This window comes from Triturus cristatus, chromosome 8, assembly GCF_964204655.1.
Source record: "Triturus cristatus chromosome 8, aTriCri1.1, whole genome shotgun sequence".
Classification (NCBI taxonomy): domain Eukaryota; kingdom Metazoa; phylum Chordata; class Amphibia; order Caudata; family Salamandridae; genus Triturus; species Triturus cristatus.
In genome coordinates, this window is record NC_140591.1 from 106,170,199 (window position 1) to 106,191,129 (window position 20,931).

Sequence of the window (20,931 nt, forward strand, 5' to 3'; positions counted from 1 at the left end):
AAGAGGTACGCTTCGAGGTTTTATGTGGCTTGTCGGAAAGGTGATGGTGTGACCATGTTATATGGGGTAAAGGTACATTATGATATTGCAAATCATCCGAGTTCCATAACATATAAAGGATCTCCTCAGTGACTTGCAATACCCACCTAATGTACAGCAGGGGGTACTTATCACTTAAATATGCAAGGACATAGGAACCACAGGTTTGCCCTTCTTAGCTTACCTGCTTATTGAAAGCAGTTTGCTGGTTGAGTTGGCTGTAAGTTGAGGATTGTGCCTGAGGGTGTGACTATTTTCTGGACTCTGCTGGGTAGTAGGTGTTGTAGTTACATATAAAATGGCCTTATTGTTATCTTTCTTCAAAAGTGAATATGCTCCTGGGTGCTTCTAACGCTGACTGGTAGTGAGATCCAGAGTGTGGTGACTTGTACTGAGAAAGCAGTGCCTCCTATGGTTTTCTTATAAGTGGTACAAGCTGGGAGCACAGTGTTCAGTTTAGTTTGTATTGCTTATTTTTTTTATTTCAAAGTATTTTATTACATTTTTCAAACGAGTACATTCGCTTTACCGTTACAGGGCACTAGCCAAGCTTGGCTGGTGGTGTAATTATTACAGGTAGATGGTATACATTTTTACTTGTAGGTATAAGCAGTGCTTTTCCTTGGGAGGCTCTTAGAAGTGAAGTGGACTGTTTCTTCATCCGTACACCAGGGCATTTATAAGTGCAAGTTCCCTGTCTCACTCCTTTCTCTTCACAACATGCCAAGCTGCAGCAACAAAAACACCCTACGAGTACGGCTCTGGTAATTATGTACAACCTGGAAGTACACCCTATATGTGCTACACCACAGAACCATACTCTTATATCCAGGCACACCCATAGAGTAGTGTGGCTTTAAATGAGCCCGGAGCCTTGTTAGGGCATTAAAGCGCTATATAAATGCAACTTGCTTACTTTAAAAAAAAAAGTTTATTATGTCTTTTATTATTTTAACGAGAACAGTACGAGGATATGTTGACTTAATGAAATGAGGGTAGAACAGAGGGCTTTGCGAGCACAAGCAACGTGGGGGCATGTACGATGCGTTTAAAGGGTCCGCCGAAGCACTCCGATTCAACAGGTAAATAAATTGCTCAAACAGCGAAACGCCCATCTTTTAGGATTTTGACAAATCTGCTAGGATTGTGTTCACACACATGCGATCAGATGATGCAGGAGGTCTTGTGAACTATGAAACAAACCTGCTGCGGGAATAGCATTCTAAGGCAGCAGTTTTCAGGGCAGGCCTGGGCACGCGAGGGTCTTCCCTGCTCAACCCAGTGCCGTGCAGTGGTGCTGGACAGAGTGTGTCGTGCCACGTTTATCCTTTGACCTCTGCACTGCCTCCGGAAGCACGGCCGTGATCGAAGCGCACGCTTCCGCGCCCAGGCCTCGCCGAAAATTGCTGTGAAATTAAATCGCTGTTAGTTTAAATGTTTCCTTTGTGTCGGGCCCGTGTGCGGATGCCTCTCTGCCCGCAGCGACAGAGGAAGAAAAGCGGGATTTTTCCTTTTCTTTCAGAGGCGCCCGTTTGAAGCCTTTCTTCGTCTCCCTGCCTTTGTGTCGCCTTCCCTCACCCTCCTCCCCTCTCCGCCTGTCAAGTTCAAGAGCGACTCGGAAGCCGTGAATTAAGCCGAGCACAAGGGGGCGAAAGGTGACTGTCAGGGAACAAAGCGCCGTCCGTTAGAGCCCTGGGCCTTTCTGTGCCGAGCGCTCCCCGCGTGCGCGCCCTTGTCGCCTGCGTGCCCGTACGTACGGTAAACACCGCGCCCTCGTTACCGCTGCCCCCTCCCTTGGTGGCAGCGCCCCGCAGCGGCCGGTCTGCGAGGGGATGCCTGGACACGCCGCAGCACTGCTAAACTGCCGCTGCACGATTCCCGCGGGCAGGAGAGGGTAGCAGTTATTCGTTTTTGAATATACTGCTTCTTTTATAAATGCATCCTATGTCGGATCATCACATTTCCGATCACTTCACTCAAATGGTTTGTTTTACATGGTATGGCAGATTCATATTTTCTCCTACCCCCAGCAGCATGAGGCAGTGGGTCAGCCCAGTTCAACCATTGGCTACCTTCACTGAGTGACGTCAGTCTGGGCTCTGTCACACGGGGCACATCCGCACCCAAAGTAGTTCCTTTCAGTGCCTGAGACTGCCAAGCCAGTCTGTGGTCTTTGAGACCAAAAATATACTTTTGTCATATATTTTTATATTGGTGACATTGGTCATATATTTGTATATTGGTGACAGCCCAGCACCTCTCCCCTACAATAAACATTTTTACAAAATCATGACAAAACGAATCTTGACAAAGGCAAAAAGGCTGAAAGCTAGCTCCAAACCGTATGTCTTGGTCAGCACTTGTCATAATGTATCTATATTATATTAACTAATAAGTCACATTGCATTTTGAAAAGAATATTACGTTTAAACTATCGCATTACCCAAGACAGACCGTATAGACACACTTGCAAACATTCATTCTAGCCGCCTTCATTCATTGGTCTGCTGTAAGGTCATTTACATTTTGCTTCCACCCCGCACAGCATACAGTAGGGTCACCAGACATTAGCGATCTATATTTCTCATTGTCAGTAAGGGCATTCTGCCCTTGTACAGTGTGTGCAACCAAAGAAAAAAGGTAACTTCAGGTCCAGGGGACTACTATGCCAATGTTAGCTTTTTCTTTTTTAAAAAAAGTTAAAGGTTTCTGAGAGGCTTAAGGATGTTTAAGATGCTTAATCATCTTGACACGAGTCAGGAATTGTTACAACAATGGGGCGCAAACTATTTGGATTGTGCCAAGCTCGTAAACGTTATTGTTTATATGGAAATTGAATATGAAAGTCTCAAAACAGAAATAAAAGGCATTGAAGATCAATTAGTTGGGTAAAGAAAACGAAGAGGTGATATTCAAAAAGGAAATGGAAATGAGAGAGAAGTATAAAAATAAATTGAAGCAAAGAAAACAAAAGCATTTTTCAGCGAGATGAAAGGTAATATTTGGAAGGGACTGGTTTCAACTTTGTGTAATGATTTGATGCTTTAAAGAGGAAGCATGCTTTGCAAAAGACAATTATTGAGCCTACCTCTGAAGAAATCAGCGGATCAGATATGAAACTAAGCACTTCTGAAGGCCAAGAAATGCATAGCGTCCTTTTTAAAAAATTTTTTTTACACGAAATGCATATAATGTACATAGACAAACATACAAAGAATCAAGGCAAAAAACGAACCACAGGCAAACCAAAAGGAGAATGAGGAGTCCGTGAAAAGACAATATAAAAAAATTCTGGAATTAAACTTCAAAGAAAACGCATCAAATTTAGTGGTGAACCTGGCGGATTTTAAACTAACAAAAGTAGAAATCGTAGTCCTAAATAAAAGTTTATTTTTCAACCCTGAAAAACAGAGTACACAGACGCGACAATGATGCACACATTTATAGCTTATTTAAAACCGGCAAAGCTCCATGCGACTCTGGTTAAGAAAATTGAGAAACCTGGTGTCAAGTGTCACATTGGAAACATATCAAACAATACAATTTACTAATTGAAAATATTAAAGTTTGAGGAAGTTCAATGAGTTGGAAAACGATGATGACATGATTGGATCAAATAAGCAATTATTGGAATAACGTGATGCGAGTACAATCACATATGAACCCAGGAATTTTAAACGGGAATCAAGATAGTCCTATGTTTTTGCTACTGACCAAATGGTCTTACTTCATGAATCAGTCATTCAAGAGTTGTACAGAATTACGACAGTTAAGGGGACCTGGAAATCTCACAAATGCAGAGAGAATGGATATGAGAACCCTACAAGATTACAAGAAAATAATAGTGAACCCAGCTGACAAGGGAGGAAATAGTGTAATGATTGAAACAACTCAATAAATGGCTGAAGCCAGACAGTACCTGGCCAATGTAGAAAAAAGAATCTGGATATGAACCCAACTGGAGAAATAAATCATTAGTGTGATGACATGTTGCCAATAAGATTGAACGGACTATTGTTGGATGAGTAGCAGTTTATGAAGACAGACAACCCTTTAACACTAACAATTTCTTTCTTAAAAGCAGCACAAATCTTCATAATGTAGAAGATAATCCATTAGTATCTAACTTTTTGTTCGAAATGAGTTCACAGTATGTTTATTACTATTTGGTGCCGATTGTTGAGAATCTAAGCTCCTATATAAGAGATACAGAAGATCTTTTAAGAATTTCGGCAAATACTCCATGACAAAACGGGAATTACCCAATTACAATTTCTGTAGTGGTGCTCAGTACATCCATAAGACAGGAAATTGCTTTAAAACCATGCAAATGTTAACCCAAACAGTGCAATATTGGGTAATTGAACATTCAAGAGTGCTGTTCGAGATGATCAACATCTGTTTGAGTACGATGTTTCCTGGGTTTAAGCAAGAGGATACTTTGACGCAGGTTAATGATAAGGTTGCATCAGGTGAAACACTGATTATTAATAATCACCTTTTGGTGACTCTATGGTCTCTGATTAAGTAATGTCAGATTTTATAATCTAATTATTTGTGAGGGGAAAAATACGGTTGCTGCCTGCCTTAAAAAGCCAAGATTACATTTCTAGCCCTTTTGAATTCCTTCTTCCCCACTGGGAATTTCTGGTAGGCGCTACTAGTCCCAAAACTACCATACACTACTGAACGGCTATGCCGTTGGTAGTCCAGCATACTTGCCCTCTTAATTTTATGTATTAGTCTGCAGCCTTCGTTCTCTTCTCCAGGAGAATTGGACTGTCAGTACATCGGCCACAAGTAAGACCATGCCTGGTGTGCATGCTGTATTATATTGTACTATATTTTATACCTGCATGTTAATAGCGCCTCATACCCGTGACATTGTGCAAAGTGCTTTCAGGATGGATAGCATTCTGGTTAATAGAGTATGCTTAGTCGCAATGGTGTTGGTTTGTAGCATGTATTGTTACTGCCTGTGTAGTGGTGAAAAAGGGAACTAGAGATAGGACACTTAAGCTTTAAAGGTGCTTGAGCGTGGTTGGAAAGATGGACATGCAACATGACCTGTATCAGAAGTGTTTGATGTCGTATATATTGGCAAATGCTACTCATACTTTGTCACTGCAAGAGTGTAGGGAGTGGAGAGAGAGCTGCTCAGTCTTGTGCCATCCATCAGGGAAAATGGTTTCTGTTCTCAGGTGGGTATTATTCTGAGCCTTTTAAGCCATCCTTGTGAGAAGTGCTTCTGTCTTTTGGTAGTTTGCCCTTTTCTAGTAGTTGGGAAGATTAAGTTCTTTCCTGGATCCCATATGGTCTTGATTGTTTTTTTTAGCTTTGTCGTCACAAAGTTCTTAAGTTCTGCAGCCTGTCCTTGAAAGGTGGTCCTTCAAACCCTTTTCTTCTTGTAGGGAGTGAACGGTGTACTGAGGCACCAGTCTAACGCGCAGAGGTCTGTTTTTCTATTATCAATTCCGTTTTACTTGGCCTCTTCCTGTTGGGGATGCACTTATTGATTTCCATATTCAGGGCCCCAGAATGCATGCAATATCTTGCCCAGAGCCTAAGCGTCTCCACAGACAATGGCATAAAATCACTCCTGCTTCCTTTCCAGCTGCTTTCCTATCGCCTTGGGATGTAGAACCCAAGACAGTTGAGGATGGTCTGTCTGTTTCAATGCCTCAGCTCAATCAGCTTGCCTCCTTGAAAGCTTTACCCAGCAAGGCGAGGCATCCTCAGACAGCTTGGTTTACACCTGAGCTTCAAAATGAAAAATGACAATGTAAAAATTTGGAGAGGCGCTGGCGTCAAACCCACTACGGGAATGATAAAGAGAGATATAAGATCTCTCTCTCCCAGTACCATAAAAATATAAAAACTGCAAGGAAAATATTTATTGCCCAACAGTTAAATCAGGCTTGGAATGCTCCCAAAGCTTTTATTTCAGATTTTAAAATCCTTTACCAACCCTAAAGCTTGTGATCTTGAGGAGGCCCAGTCTCAAGCTCTTTGTGACGCAATAGCACCTCACTTCACACAGAAAATTGAACTCATCTATGACCAGATTATGTGAGCGGGAAACCTGCAGCAGACCGTTTCGACCTTCAACCCTCTTATTTGTACAAAGAGGCAGTCGTTGGTGAGTTCCCCTTTCTGACTTGAGGATGTGGAGTTTTACTATGCACTGTGAAGTCAGGTACCCCTTTTGAAATCATCCCAGCCAAAATGTCCTCTTCACTTTCTAAACAACTCTCTGCACCCATCTGTTCTCTTCTCAATCTCTCCTTGAGGGAGGGACATTTTCCTTTGGAATGGAAGGCGGCACAGTTCATTCCTATTCGTAAAAACACTAAGGTTCCCTTGGAAGTTCTCTCCAACCTACGCCCTATTTCCTTACTGTCTCTCCTGAGCAAACTTCTGGAAAAGTATATCAATAAACATCTGTCAGACTATGTCGAATCCTCCGGGAGCCTCGACTCCTTGCAATCAGGCTTTAGGCCTAAATACAGCTCGGAGACAGCATTGCTGGCTGTCACAGATTTTGCTCCGTAGACTGGAGGAAATCTGAATTGGAGGATTATCCCTGCTGTGTATGACAAGCTTTCTTTCCAAATGCTCTCACTGTTAACCTTGTGCCTTATCGGTCCATAACTGTGAAACTGACCAAGGGGGTGCCTCAGGGCTCATGTTTAAGACCCACTTTGTTTAATATCTATGTCGCTCCCCTGGCCAACCTTTTGAGGTCTTCCGGGTTTACTCCAATCTCAAATGCTTACGATAAGCAGCTTATTTTCTCATTCAATAAATCTACTCTCTCTGCCCAGTCCACTTTTTCCTCAGGCATGATAGCAATATCCAATTGGATGAGGAGTAACTTCCTCCAACTTAATGTAGGGAAGACCGAGCTCATGCTCTTTGGAGAGGCTCCGCTGTTGTGGCCACGGGACTATTGGCCAGTGGATCTCGGTATCCCCCCTGCGCCTAAGGCAGTTGTAAAAAATGTAGGTGTACGCCTAGATCAGGCACTGACTATGAAGGAATATGTGACCCACACTTGTCGGTACCTGTTTCCATGTGCTCAGTTTGTTGAGGTGAGTCTGCCCTTTTATCCCAGACTCTACACGGAAAACCCTTATCCAGACATTGGTACTAAGCAGACTGGATTACTGCATCGCTCTGCTGGTATCAGCGAATGAGTCTTCGTTGGGCCGTCTGCCAGTAGTCCAGAATACCGCGGCACGTCTGTTCTTAAATGTCCCTTCAAGAACCGCCTCTTCCTCTTTTGCAACAGCTTCACTGGCTCCCGGTGCGCAAACGCATTGTTTAAAATCTGCTTCACCGTCCATAAGGCGGTGTATGGCATGGGTCCTGCCTACCTCGCCAAGAAATTCAATCATTACACCCCCACTAGGGATCTACGCTCTGGAACAAATTTCCTCATTATGGTTCCCCGGGTCAAGAAGTCACAGATGGGTGGGAAAGCTTTTTTGCACCTTGATCCTCTGTATTGGAATCAGCTTCCCACTCGGCTGAAGCAATGTCCGGATCATCTCCAATTCAGAAGGCTTCTTAAAACGGTTTTGTTTTAGACGCTTTCGTGTCAGCTTACTCCCGCATTTCTGCAGCACAGAGATACCCCTTCGGGGGTAATTCAGGCGCTATACAAAACTCATAGATAAATAAAGAGTGCTGCGAGGGCAGCACACCAGCCATTTTTAACCAGTGAACTACTTGAAGGAAGGGTGAAATGTAGTCATGTGAGTGTAGGTATAGTATTGCTCTTGCTTTAACATTGTGGATTGAACCCACATGAAGCAATCCCTGGATTAGCTCCCCTCTGAGGCGACGCAGCTACTTTCACTCTCGACTAAAAATCACACTCATTGTGTCCTATTATACCATTCCCTCGTCACCCGCTGTGCCTGGTCTCTCTGTATGTGTCTGTACTAGTTGTCCACCACCTGTATGATTCGTCAGTCCTCACCACCTCTGACTATAATCCTTCCTGTCTCTCCCACTTCTCCTGCCTCATTGTCCATCCTTTCTCACTGACCCCTGGCCTATGTATTATTCCACACGATGATGAAAACAGACTATCTCAGATACCTTGTCTATTCATTGTAAGAAATGACTTCCGGAGTAGCACCCAGGCCAGAACCTTGGCTGGGAAGCATTTTATTTTTAAGTTGTGGCAGGGGGTCTTGGGCAACAGATGAATTTATCAAGACCGTGTTGTGAAAACGGATGCTTTTACGAAGATTTAGAAGGCAAATAAAGTGTGTTGTACATTGTCCGTGGGCTAGGGATACATTTCTTGTCAAAGTACGCTCCCTAGTGAAAACGGACTGGTTTGCAGTGCTTTCTTTTTGCGCTATCAGTGGTGGGAAAAACATTTGCTGAAACACAAAATGTAGGAAATCCACCTGAGATTGAATTGTGCATGCTGAGCGGATTTTCGTTCTGTTGGACAAGATCGTAAAACTTCCTTTTTGTCTAATAAATCTTTTATCTACTTGTTGGGGCTGGTTTTCTACACCAAGTTGTACGTTAACTCTAAATCAAATTGCAATTCACCACTTTACTGTTAAAACCCTCTTTCCTCGTAATGTTAACTGAAAGCAATCCTGTGTTTTGTTTCTCTCTTTCGCTAGGACCTGATTCCACATGTGTAGAAAGAATATTGCGGTATAACCAGCACAAGACTGCTCAAAGTAGGTAAGTGATCCCTCCCAGTGTTGTCTTTGTTACCGTTTTCCATGTCTGACAAATGAAGGCGGGCATGCGAAAATGTAAGGTCTGAAAGCCGTTCAGAACTGTAGCACGTGTTGAGAGAAGGAAGCAGCGTGCTGAGTTAAAAACACTATATCGGAGGTTAGTGTAGAATCATCGTCTCAGCCTTTCCTAATGCCTAGGTTGATAAAATGAGTACCCTTGAGTCCATGTAGAGAAAAACATGGGGCGAGACAGCAAGAGGAGAACTTATTGTTAAAAATAAATAAATAGGTGCTCCCATTAGCCCACCCTGGGACTATTTCTTCAAGTACTCATCCCACCCTCATGCGTTCTCATGCAAGGAAGGTGGAGGAGTGTGGCACAATTTATGTCTGCAGCCATTCTGGAAGTCCAGCCTTAACTAATCGTAGCTTGTAGGTGATGTGATGTCCACCAGAAACTTGTAAGGTAAAAAAGTAGGTCTCTGGAAAATCCCCCAGTGCCTTTAAAAGTTGAGAAACTAGCTGTGAGGGACAAAGGAGGATGAGGTTGGGACACGAGGAAATGCACTTTCTGCTTCAATATGTGTGTATCCTGTTTAGGTTCCACTGCATGCTATACATATGGTAATGTGTATTATCAGAAATGGTCCTTCCATTGACAACAGTAAAAAAAAAATATATATATATATATATATATCAAACAACAGTTACCCTTTCCGGTGAGTTGCACTCGCTGGTTGGAATTACGCTGTTTTCTCACAAACAACCCAGGCTCAGACACCACCTTGCTGTAGTAGTGCCAACGCGTTTCGGGCTTGGCGCCCTTCGTCCTAGGCAAATCTCACAAAGAACAGTAAGCTGTGACCACAAGAATGTTCCCTTCTTTTATTCTCAAACTCCACACAGGTGAGTAAAAATTGCAAAGTACCATGGGTCTTGTAGTCTAATTTTCATTACCCACGTGGGTCGCTGCCGTTCTGAGGAAAATAAAACAGAATCAAAGGCAAGTTGTACCTGTGTGGAGTTTGAGAATAAAAGAAGGGAACATTCTTGTGGTCACAGCTTGTCGTTCTTTGTGAGATTTGCCTATGACGAAGGGCGCCAAGCCCGAAACACGTTGGCACTACTACAGCAAGGTGGTGTCTGAGCCTGGGTTGTTTGTGAGAAAACAGCGTAATTCCAACCAGCGAGTGCAACTCACCGGAAAGGGTAACTGTTGTTTAGTGGCCTACCCAGGTCACGAGCTTGCACCGCCTCAAAACCTTGGAGGGTCCTCAAGCTGCTTATTGGGGCAGTTCACGAGTAGAGGTGGATGGTGCTGTGTGAATTGCAAGCATAACAGTGCGGGACATTTTTACAACTTGCCTTTGATTCTGTTTTATTTTCCTCAGAACGGCAGCGACCCACGTGGGTAATTAAAATTAGACTACAAGACCCATGATACTTTGCAATTTTTACTCACCTGTGTGGAGTTTGAGAACAAAAGAAGGGAACATTCTTGTGGTCAGAGCTTGCCGTTCTTTGAGATTTGCCTATGACGAAGGGCGCCAAGCCTGAAACGCGTTGGCACTACTACAGCAAGGTGGTGTCTGAGCCTGGGTTGTTTGTGAGAAAACAGCGTAATTCCAACCAGCGAGTGCTACTCACCGGAAAGGGTAACTGTTGTTTGATGTTTAGTGGCCTCCTCAGGTCACGAGCTTGCACCGCCTCAAAACCTTGGAGGGTCCTCAAGCTGCTTATTGGGGCAGTTCACGAGTAGAGGTGGATGGTGCTGTGTGAATTGCAAGCATAACCGTGCAGGACATTTTTAGAACTTGCCTTTGATTCTGTTTTATTTTCCTCAGAACGGCAGCGACCCACGTGGGTAATGAAAATGAGACAAGACCCATGATACTTTGCAATTTTTACTCACCTGTGTGGAGTTTGAGAATAAAAGAAGGGAACATTCTTGTGGTCACAGCTTGCGGTTCTTTGTGAGATTTGCCTATGACGAAGGGCGCCAAGCCCAAAAGGCGTTGGCACTACTACAGCAAGGTGGTGTCTGAGCCTGGGTTGTTTGTGAGAAAACAGCGTAATTCAACCAGCGAGTGCAACTCACCGGAAAGGGTAACTGTTGTTTGATGTTTAGTGGCCTGCCCAGGTCACGAGCTTGCACCGCCTCAAAACCTTGGAGGGTCCTCAAGCTGCTTATTGGGGCAGTTCACGAGTAGAGCTGGATGGTGCTGTGTGAAGTGCAAGCATAACAGTGCGGGACATTTTTAGAACTTGCCTTTGATTCTGTTTTATTTTCCTCAGAACGGCAGCGACCCACGTGGGTAATGAAAATGAGACTACAAGACCCATGATACTTTGCAATTTTTACTCACCTGTGTGGAGTTTGAGAATAAAAGAAGGGAACATTCTTGTGGTCACAGCTTGCCGTTCTTTGTGAGATTTGCCTATGACCAAGGGCGCCAAGCCCAAAACGTGTTGGCACTACTACAGCAAGGTGGTGTCTGAGCCTGGGTTGTTTGTGAGAAAACAGCGTAATTCCAACCAGCGTGTGCAACTCACCGGAAAGGGTAACTGTTGTTTGAGATATATATATATATATAATTTATTACCTACTGGCAATCGCCAGTAGGTAGTTATAGTTAGGACCTATTTTCCATAGGAAATCCGCAAAATTCTATTCCCAATAAGTCTGGCACCGGTTGACGAATCTTCGCGAACTTTTCCAAACTTTTGGCCAGCTCCGGTCCGCTCCTATCCTGAAAGTTTTGTGGTGATTCGTCAAGCGGGGGCCGAGAAAAAAGGGGGGTCCCAAAACGCATTCTCCCCATGCAATTTCCCATAAGACATGTTGACGCAGCTACAGCCCGAATTGCTGAACGAAATTACACCAAATTTGGCTAAGAGGTAGTCCTCAGTTCAGACTCGTGCCTTTTGCATAAATGGTGTAAATCCATTCAGTAGTTCCTGAGAAAATTAGAGTAAAAAAGATAGATATATCTATGGCCTCGGAGGATCCGCACACCCTAAGCGCACCCGCTGCGAACCGAGCGTGCACCCTCCCGATCACGCGCTGAATGCTAATTGGCTGTCAAGTGTCTGTCTACATTCGAAACCAGGAACTGTTGGCAGCCATTTTGTGCCTCCGTAGAAGCGAGGCTGATTAAGTAAGGGAAATAAGTGTATGAAAGATGTAAAGGGGGCAGGGTAGAAATACTCTGACCCTTTAGTGTTGCTTAGTGGGTCCTAGAAGGACCCCCTGGGGCCCCCTTTTTTATTTTTTTATTTTTTTTTAAAAGGCGAAATGCGCGCAGGGTGAGCGGATCCGGCCGAGGAAAAAAAAAACCAAAAAACCCTGAAGCGCGGGCTTCCGCGCTTCGTTAATAACTAGCCCCCGGGTGGGCCAAATCCTGGGGGCAAATGTTTTTTTTAATTAATGGGGGAGGGGGGCTGCGTGGCCCCCCTCCTGGAGCCCTCGAGGGCCCTGGGGACCGCACCCCCCAGGGCAGGCTCCTACAGTGTCCTGGGGTTCCCACCCCCAGGACACTGTTGTTTGCTATGAGAGGGCGGGAGTCTCCCGCCCTCCCATAGCAAATTTAGTTAGGATTTTGAAAGAGAGCAGGGAAACCGGCTCTCTTTCAAAATCCAAACGATATTGCTTTTCCACACGGGGAGCTGCATGTCAGCAGCTCCGCATGTGGAAAAGCAATGCCGGCTCCCGAAGGACGCGGGGAGTCGGCTGGGACCGTGGGGGCGTTGGGGCTCCCCCCACGGTCTTCAACGTTTTTTTTATAAGTCCCGGGGGATGGGGTCCCCGGGGATAATAAAAATTAGTGATAGGGGCTATTTTTCTTTTTTTTTTTTTACGGTAAAATTAGGAGTCGCACATCCTAACGCGTTGGGTGCACGGTTTCTCTCGCATTGGGTGCACGGTGCCTAACGTGTTGGGTGCGTGACTCCAAGGGGAAAAAACTACAATTTTTGAGAAATAAACATCACGCATATGACATATCGTGGAAGCGCGCAAGCGTCGCGTAACGTGCTTCGTACGTGTCGCGTATAGGCTTGGAGTCGCGTACCGGTCACATAGCAATCGCGCACGAAAATACGTACACAAAGCACACCGTACGCGGATGCTTTTGCGCAGGGATCGAGAACAGTGCGCATAGGGTGAGCGAATCCAATAAACATGGAAACAAATATATAAAATAAAGTTTTGAAAATAGTTAAAAAAATATTTCAGAAAATATTTAAAAATATATTTTTTTAAATATCCAATTAAAAAAAACAATAAAAACATGTTTTTTAATTTTTAAAAGAATTAATTGAAAAAATAAGTTAAAAAAAGGTGATAAAGTATTTTAAAAAAACATAATTAAAGGAATTGACAACACTGAAATAGAAAAATACAGAAATCCAATGAAAATCATTAAACATCATAGCTTTAGAGATGTTATAGATCAGAATTCTCATATAAAAAACCTTTGAAATTCACTGAAAAAAAAAAATATATATTTTTGTGATCAAGTAGTCCTGCGAGGGACGAAACGCGTCATGGCTGCTGCATTATTTGGAGAGTTTAAATAAAATACAGCTGACGAGCCACGGTGGTCCACGCTCTTTCTTTTGCCCGAGGAAGACTGGTGGAACGGGAAGGAGTTAATTTGGATATATATATATATATAATATCATCTCTAATGTCCGCTATCCTATGTCTCCTACTTAACTGCAACCCTAGGTGGATCTCGGAAATAATTGTATTTAGAAATGCCTTTTTATTAATAAAAAAAGTTTTAACTGCAGTTATCTTATTTTTCACAGTTTTTACTGCATTTTCCAGAGATCTTTGCGTTTTCTGTGTAGAGATATATCTATACTGAAACGGCCTTCTTCGTTCAACTCTTTTATTGCAATCAAGTTTGAAAATCCACAAATTTGTAGCTGGTGCCTGAAACAATGTGCAGTGGAATTGTTGGACTGTGTAGCCCTCACGTCTCCTTACACCTTCCTTCACCCAAACTATATCTATTTTCGCATTACAAATGACGTGAAAGAGGATTGTCTGCATTTTTTACATTGAATGGCTGAATGAATGTTGGATATTTATTATATTTTGTGGAAGTTATTGACTGCTTTTGCCAAAGCACTGTGCAGTAAATCACTCAGGTGTTACAATACACAAGCACTTTATTGATTTGTGTTGCTGAAAAGTGACTTTTGGTGAAGGTAGTGAGTGTGGTTAGTTATCTGTGCCCCTCCTACAGGTGTATTACCTTGCCAAGCCAAGCTTTGCTTATGGATGAGAACCTGCTATTTTGCAGCATGAATACTTTTCTGGATTGACATGCTGTGCATTCTTCCGCCATCTAATGGTTGGGTCTGGAATAGTCATTTTTTTATTTTTTGGTTCGTCGTCGACCACCATTTGGTGCTAGGTCCATCCCTTGTGTGACGTCGGACGGCGCCCCGAAAGTTCCTGTGCGTGCTAGCCATCTTCAGATTCTTTTTCTGCGTTGGGTCTGGAAGCAAAGGGATACTCTCAGAAGATTTGGACGAAATCCCTGAAAGAATCAAAGAACTAGTTTGAAAGTACCATCTATCGTAGACTACGAAGACACTGGAGAAGAAGAAAGATGTCTGGATACTTTTGCCTTTGAGGGACCCTGACGACATAACGCACATGGATCAACAGAGGGCGAGGTAGGAGCCATGGAAAATTTCTCTTTCAAATTCTGCCCAAAGTGCCACCACAAGTTTGCTCGGCGCAATCCACATGACGTATGTAGCCTCTGCCTGCTGAGGGATCACAAGGATAAAGACAGAGGCCTGCGCGGTGTTAGTGTCAAAGACACTTGAGGTACGCTGAAAGCAGAGGGAGGACCATTACGCAGCTATGCTCCAAGGCCAGAAACAACCTTCGCTGAAGGACTTGGGCCTCTCAAGCGACGAGAACAACCAGGGAATACCCGCAAAATCAACACACAGGGCTCAGACGTCGAGCTACTCGAAGGGGGAGAGGGGAAGAGGCATACCGTGAAGAAAGCGACAAAGGACACCGAGAAGACTGTGGACAAGGTAAGAAACCCTCGACCGTCGGAAACCAAGGGCCACGAAAATAAGGCGCAAAAGGCAGCTCAGGCATTTAAGAAAACGACTGCCGAGGATCAGCTGCGACCAAAATAACCCAATAGATTCCACCTCAGGGATACAGACGATGGAAGGTCGTCGATATCGACAAAGGCAAGCGCTGAACGAGAGGCCACGAAGGGAAGGATCAGAAGCTGAAATAGTGACTCCCCTTCAACTGAAGGAGTAGTTCGAGGTGCTGAAGGAATTCCGAATTCCTGCGAAGCCTGATGGCGATGCCGAAAATGCCAATGAGGAAGATATCCTCAAATCTCCGGCATCCCCCGAACCGCGCAAAGACAACGTTGAAGGGCTCCACATTCCAGAAGAGATGGAAGCCTCTGGGACTTTCGTGGAAGAATGGAACGACCTTGACACAGAAAGCCCAGAAGAAAAGGTCTGTAGCTATCCCTCAAAGGCTTCTCCACCAGATGACATAGCTGCTCTCTTGATGAGGCGGTTGTAGAAGGCCGATACGTTAGGGTCCCCTTTGAGGATGCAAACGGAGACTCCGGCTTCCTTTTAGAAACTTTGGCACCATCCACCAAGGGAACAAAAATACCTCCCCATGCTACCACGCATCCTGGACCAGGGAAAATAGATTTTCAACGAGCGTGCCTCAGCAAAAGGGGTAACCCCAAGGATGGGGAAAAGATATAAACCCTCGAACAAAGGACCCTAAATACATTTAGGGAAACACAGTGTCAGACTCTATCATTTCACCATAGTAAGAAGATGGGACAATTCCCACTCCTCCACTGTTCCACCTCCCGAGAGAAAGCAAAAGAATGGACATGGCAGGGAGAAAGAAGTAGCAACAGACTGGTGGATTGCAAACTCCAATGCTCTACTCGACTGGCATGGCAATCAACAATGGGATAACTTTGAAGAACTGACGAACAAGCTCCCAGAGGAGGATAGAAAGAGGGCAAAATCCATCATACAGGAGGGAAAGTACATAGCTAACACCTGCCTGAAATCAGCCCTAGACACAGCCGATACAGCCAGCAGGCAAATGTGCACTGGCACAATGGTGAGAAGGCGCGCCTGGCTCTGAATAGCAGGCTTCAAGCAACAGGTCCAAACCTCCATTATTATCAGACCCTTCACAGGAGACGCCCTGTTTGTAAGTGAGGAGATGAATCACTTCAACAAATAAAAAAGGACAATGAAACGGCCAGGACTATGGGATGCCTACAACAGAGGGGCACCTTCAAGAGAGGAGGTTTTAATACCAGAAGCCCAACCAGTAGGGAAGTCTTCTCAACAGGCCAACAACAACAAACTCATGGCGGCGGACAGCCTGGCAACCGCATCCAGGGCAGCCTTTTAGGGTAGTGGCAGGGGACAGGTGAAGGAGCAAGTTCCAAGTGACTTGCTCACAACAAAAGACCCCCGCACAACACCAGTGGAAGGCAGATTAGCACACCACCGACATCACCACAGAACGTTGGATTTTAAATTTGCTACGCCATAGCTATTGTGTAGAACTAACAAACATCCCACCACTAAACCCATTAAAAAAGAAAAAGTTCCAAGGAACAGAACTCTTGCAGTTAAGACCAGCAATAAAGGAAATCCTGCGAAACAAGCAATAGAGAAGGTACCAAAAAGCGAACACTCCAGAGGAAACTATTCACCTTACTTCTTGGTCCCAAAGCAAGCTCTCATGCTAAGACCCATCTTAGACCCCAGAGTCATAAACAAATTAATTCATGCAGCATTTCAAAATGTCAACACTTCAGGGAGTAATCCCACTGCTGCAAAAAGGGGACTTCATGGCAACCATAGATCTAAAGTACGCCTATCTACACATCCCCATGAACCAAACTCACAAAAAATACCTCCGGTTCTTCCACGAGAACACTCGCTACCAATTTAAAGTCCTACGTTTCGGCATAAAATTGGCAGTAAAAGTCTTCACAGAGTGGCTAGCAGCGGTTGTAGCATCCCTAAGAAGGAGAGGAATCCACCTCTATCCCTACCTAGATGACTGGCTGGTGAAGGTAAATTCAAAGCAAAAATGTTACATGTCCACACTGCAAAAATTGGGGATTTCAATAAACTATCAAAAATAATCAACAAAGCCAGAACAAGAAAAAACTTTCTTAGTTGCAAGATTAAACTCCAGGGTTACATGGGCATACTGGACCCAAAGGAGAATACAAGCTATCAAACAAGAAGGGTCAATCTCTGACAGTGAGGACTGTCATGAAACTCATGGGCGTGATAGCGCCATACATCCCCCTCATCACTATTGCATGCCTCTACATGCAGGAGTGGCTTTACAGCAGTTGGTCACAATCCACATGGATTTGGGAGGATCTAGTATTTGTAACACAAAGGGTTCAGACAGAGATACAATGGCAGGCATCCAAGAACATAACACTAGGCAGACCTTTAAAAACACCAACTCCCTCAGTGACCATCACAACAGATGCGTCCCACAAGGGTTGGGGAGCACACTCGTGAAACTTGAGAGTACGGGGTCAATGGAACGATGCAGACTTTATAAAGCACATCAACTTCCTAGAAATGAAGACTGTGTTCCTGGCACTAAAGGCATTCCAAGCCCACATAGGAATGAAGACCGTATTCATCCAAACTGACAACACCACAACGATGTTTTACTTCAACAAACTGGGAGGAATGAAATTATTCACCTAAAGCAAACAAGCACAGGAAATGTGGAAATAGGCCAATTCAAGGAAAATCAGCCTACAGGCAATTCACCTCTCAGGAAAAGACAACACCGATGCGGATCAACTCAAAAGACAGAACAGCAGCTCGCATGAGTGGGAGATAAAACGAAGGACCCCTGTTGCACGTCTTCAACCTCTGGGGAACCGCAGAAATAGACCTATTCCCAACAACGGAGAACAAGAAATGCCAATCCTTCACCTGCAGGTTTCAACACCACCTATCAAAAGGGAATGCCCTGTCACTAATCTGGTCAGGGACATTTGCATACGCTTTTCTTCCGATTCCTCTACTTCCGACATTAGTTAAACTTACTGCAGAGAACAAAGGAAATTCTAAAGGAGGCAAGACAACAGACGACAAGGCAATGCTACACTGCAAAGTGGAAATGGTACACCCAATGGTTCACAAAAAAGAAAGCCATTTGACTTGCCTCCTGAAGTCTGTGATATCATTCTGGCAGCCAGGCGTCCCTCCACAAAGACGGTATACGCCTGCCGGTGGAACAAATTTGTGGCATGGTGCACAGCAAAGGCTGTGGATCCCCTTTCCGCCCCTCTTTCTGAGGTTCTCCTCTTTCTTCTTTCTTTGGCCCGGCAGGGCTCTGCCCTGGGCACCCTGAAAGGTTATCTTGCTGCCATCTCTGCCTTCTTACGGCTTCCTGATCAGCCTTCTCTTTTCAAGTCCCCTGTAGTTACATGCTTTCTAAAAGGCATTACTCACACGTTCCCTCCTGTCCCTTTTGTAATGCCTCAGTGGGACTTGAATCTTGTCTTGACATTCCTGATGTGCGCTCCCTTCGAGCCACTTCATAATTGTCCTCTTCGTCTTCTGACTCTTAAGACTACTTTTCTGGTAGCCATCACCTCGGCTAGACGGGTGAGTAAGCTCCAGGCTTTATCTTCAAAGCCTCCTTTTCTGTCTGTTCATCCGGACAAGGTTGTCCTTCGGCCTCGTCCCTCCTTTCTTCCGAAAGTGGTGACTCCATTTCATCTTGGGCAGTCTGTCACCTTGCCCACCTTCTTTCCGCCTCCGCATCCTTCCAAAGAGGAAGAGAGGCTCCACCGTCTGGACCCAAAATGTGCGCTCTCCTTTTATTTGGACCGCACTAAGCAGTTCCGGGTGGACGACCAACTTTTCGTTGGATACTTGGGTGCTAAGAAGGGGAAAGCTGTGCACAAACGGACCATCTCTCGGTGGGTCGTTTTGTGCATCAAAATTTGTTACTCTTTGGCAAAAAAGGACCCTCCTGTTGGGCTGCGCGCCCATTCTACTCGGGCCACAGCGGCTACTACTGCTTTGGGACGGGGTGTCCCTTTGCAGGACATCTGTCAGGCGGCGACGTGGGCTTCGCTACACACGTTTGCCAGGCATTATTGCCTTGACAGCCAAGTCCGGAGGGGTGGCTTCTTTGGCCGTTCTGTCCTCCAGGACTTTCTGGTGTGATCTTGGTTCGCAGACCCACCACCGGGGATGGTATTGCTTGGGTGTCTATTCTAAGGTGAGGAATCTAACTAACGTGTTTCTTTCAGATGAACAAGTTACTTACCTTCGGTAACGATGTATCTGTAAGAAACATTAGTTAGTTAGATTCCTCACCGACCCACCCATCCTCCCCTTTCTGCGAACTGACATCTAGGGTTAAGGTTATCCTTTTCAGGCCCCTAGATTTTATTTTTGGCACCAGTGTCGGTCTTTGCATGGCTCTGCGTTCCTGGCGCGGAAGGCTATGTACAAGAACTGACGTCAGCGCGCGAGGGCGGCGTCTAAGTACTCCGTCATCCCGGCGCACGACGCAGACGACGGACGCGGAGCCGCAGACGACGCCTAGCGACGCGCAAGGGGTATTGCTGACGAAAAATCTTCCGGATCCAGTCTGACGCCTGGGGATATTCTAAGGTGAGGAATCTAACTAACTAATGTTTCTTACAGATACATCGTTACCGAAGGTAAGTAACTTGTTCAGCAGCACCAACCCAAAAACCGTGGCCTACTACATTAGTCACAAACTCACATATGCTGGTAAAGTACCTCCTGAGAAATGTGCATCAGAGGTGGTGGACATTTGCAAGTATACCAACATATCCAATGTGCTAGAAAACCCCCGAAACGTTAGTACATCACTGAAATAACATCTCTGAACAGATCTCTCACACCCTCTTTTTCCAGGAGCAGTACGAGCTCCGCCAAACACAATAGATGTAACATAAAGGAGCGCAAACATCACAGTGTGGTAGCTGTGTAACCTTTCTCCCATACTAAAAAAGAGTACATGAAAGAGCAGTACGACGTCGATACCACCAATAGTGATCCCTTAACTCGAGTCACTGGGTGCCTGCGTCACTTGGTACACCACACTGGCTAGACGCGCATACAGCCTCTGAGCAGAGTTCTTGGAATTCTCAGCCAGTGAGCAAATCGCATGTGTTTGCCTGTCATGCCAATCATGATTCCCCTATGAATCCAAGACCCCAACGCATTCCTACCGCCAATTGAATAGGTTTCCTGCTACCAGGCCTTGCGCGTTATTATGTTATGACAAGCTTGTTAATGCGTTACGTGACCCTAATACAAGTTGTATGTTTTGTTTCATTTACATATCCTTGTGGCCACTGGTGTGATAGTACAGTTTACATTTTACGCATTCCTCTTTCCCTATGCTTTCCATTCTGTGGAGTCCTATTCTGTGGGCTCATATTCTTTCTCATTGTTATTGTTATTGTTATTGTTATTGTTATAGTGGGTTTGTATAGCGCCTGGGTCACCTGCAGGTCTCAGGGCGCTTTGACCACAGAACATAACATCCGGGATATCGAAAAGGGGGAGTACTTAGGCTGAGCTGAGTGCTGTTCTGAACAAATTTGTCTTCAAGGCTTTCCTGAAACGGAGTAGATTTCCCTCCTTTCGGAGTGTCTCAGGCAGGGCGTTCCAGAGGTTCGGTAGTAAAACCGAAAAGGATCTCCCTCCCATTGTGGACAGTTTAAAACGAGGACATACAAGGAGATTGGCATCAGCGGACCTGAGATTTCTTTCCGGCCTATATATCTCGATCCGCTCCTTGATATAGGTCGGGGCCTTCCCATAGATGGCTTTGTGGGCTATACAAAGGCTTTTAAAAACGGACCTCTGTCCAATTGGCAGCCAATGTAGACTTTTTAGTAGTGGAGAGGCGTGCGTTCTCCGCGGAAGGTTAAAAATAAGTCTTGCGGCGTCATTTAGGACTACCTGAAGTCTGTTTGTCAGCATTTTTGGCAGGCCTAAGTAGAGCGCATTGCCATAGTCAAGTCTAGATACTATGGTAGCTGAGACCACAGTGCGTAGCATCGACTGGGAGAGGAGAGGGACTAATTTGCGCAACTGT

The 20,931-nt window shown here is 44.9% G+C and overlaps 1 protein-coding gene across 8 annotated transcripts in view; it reads left to right on the plus strand.

The window, feature by feature from the left end:
- Nucleotides 1-20,931, plus strand: part of POU2F1 (POU class 2 homeobox 1) — a 668,152-nt gene that overhangs the window by 113,341 nt on the left and 533,880 nt on the right. For 6 of the 8 annotated variants that reach the window (XM_085621115.1, XM_085621114.1, XM_085621116.1 and 3 more), the window contains exon 2: nucleotides 8,691-8,754. The gene's annotated coding sequence lies outside the window, so the exon portion shown is untranslated. The remainder of the gene's footprint in view (nucleotides 1-8,690; nucleotides 8,755-20,931) is intronic. The other 2 variants (XM_085621117.1, XM_085621120.1) reach the window with 1 other exon arrangement.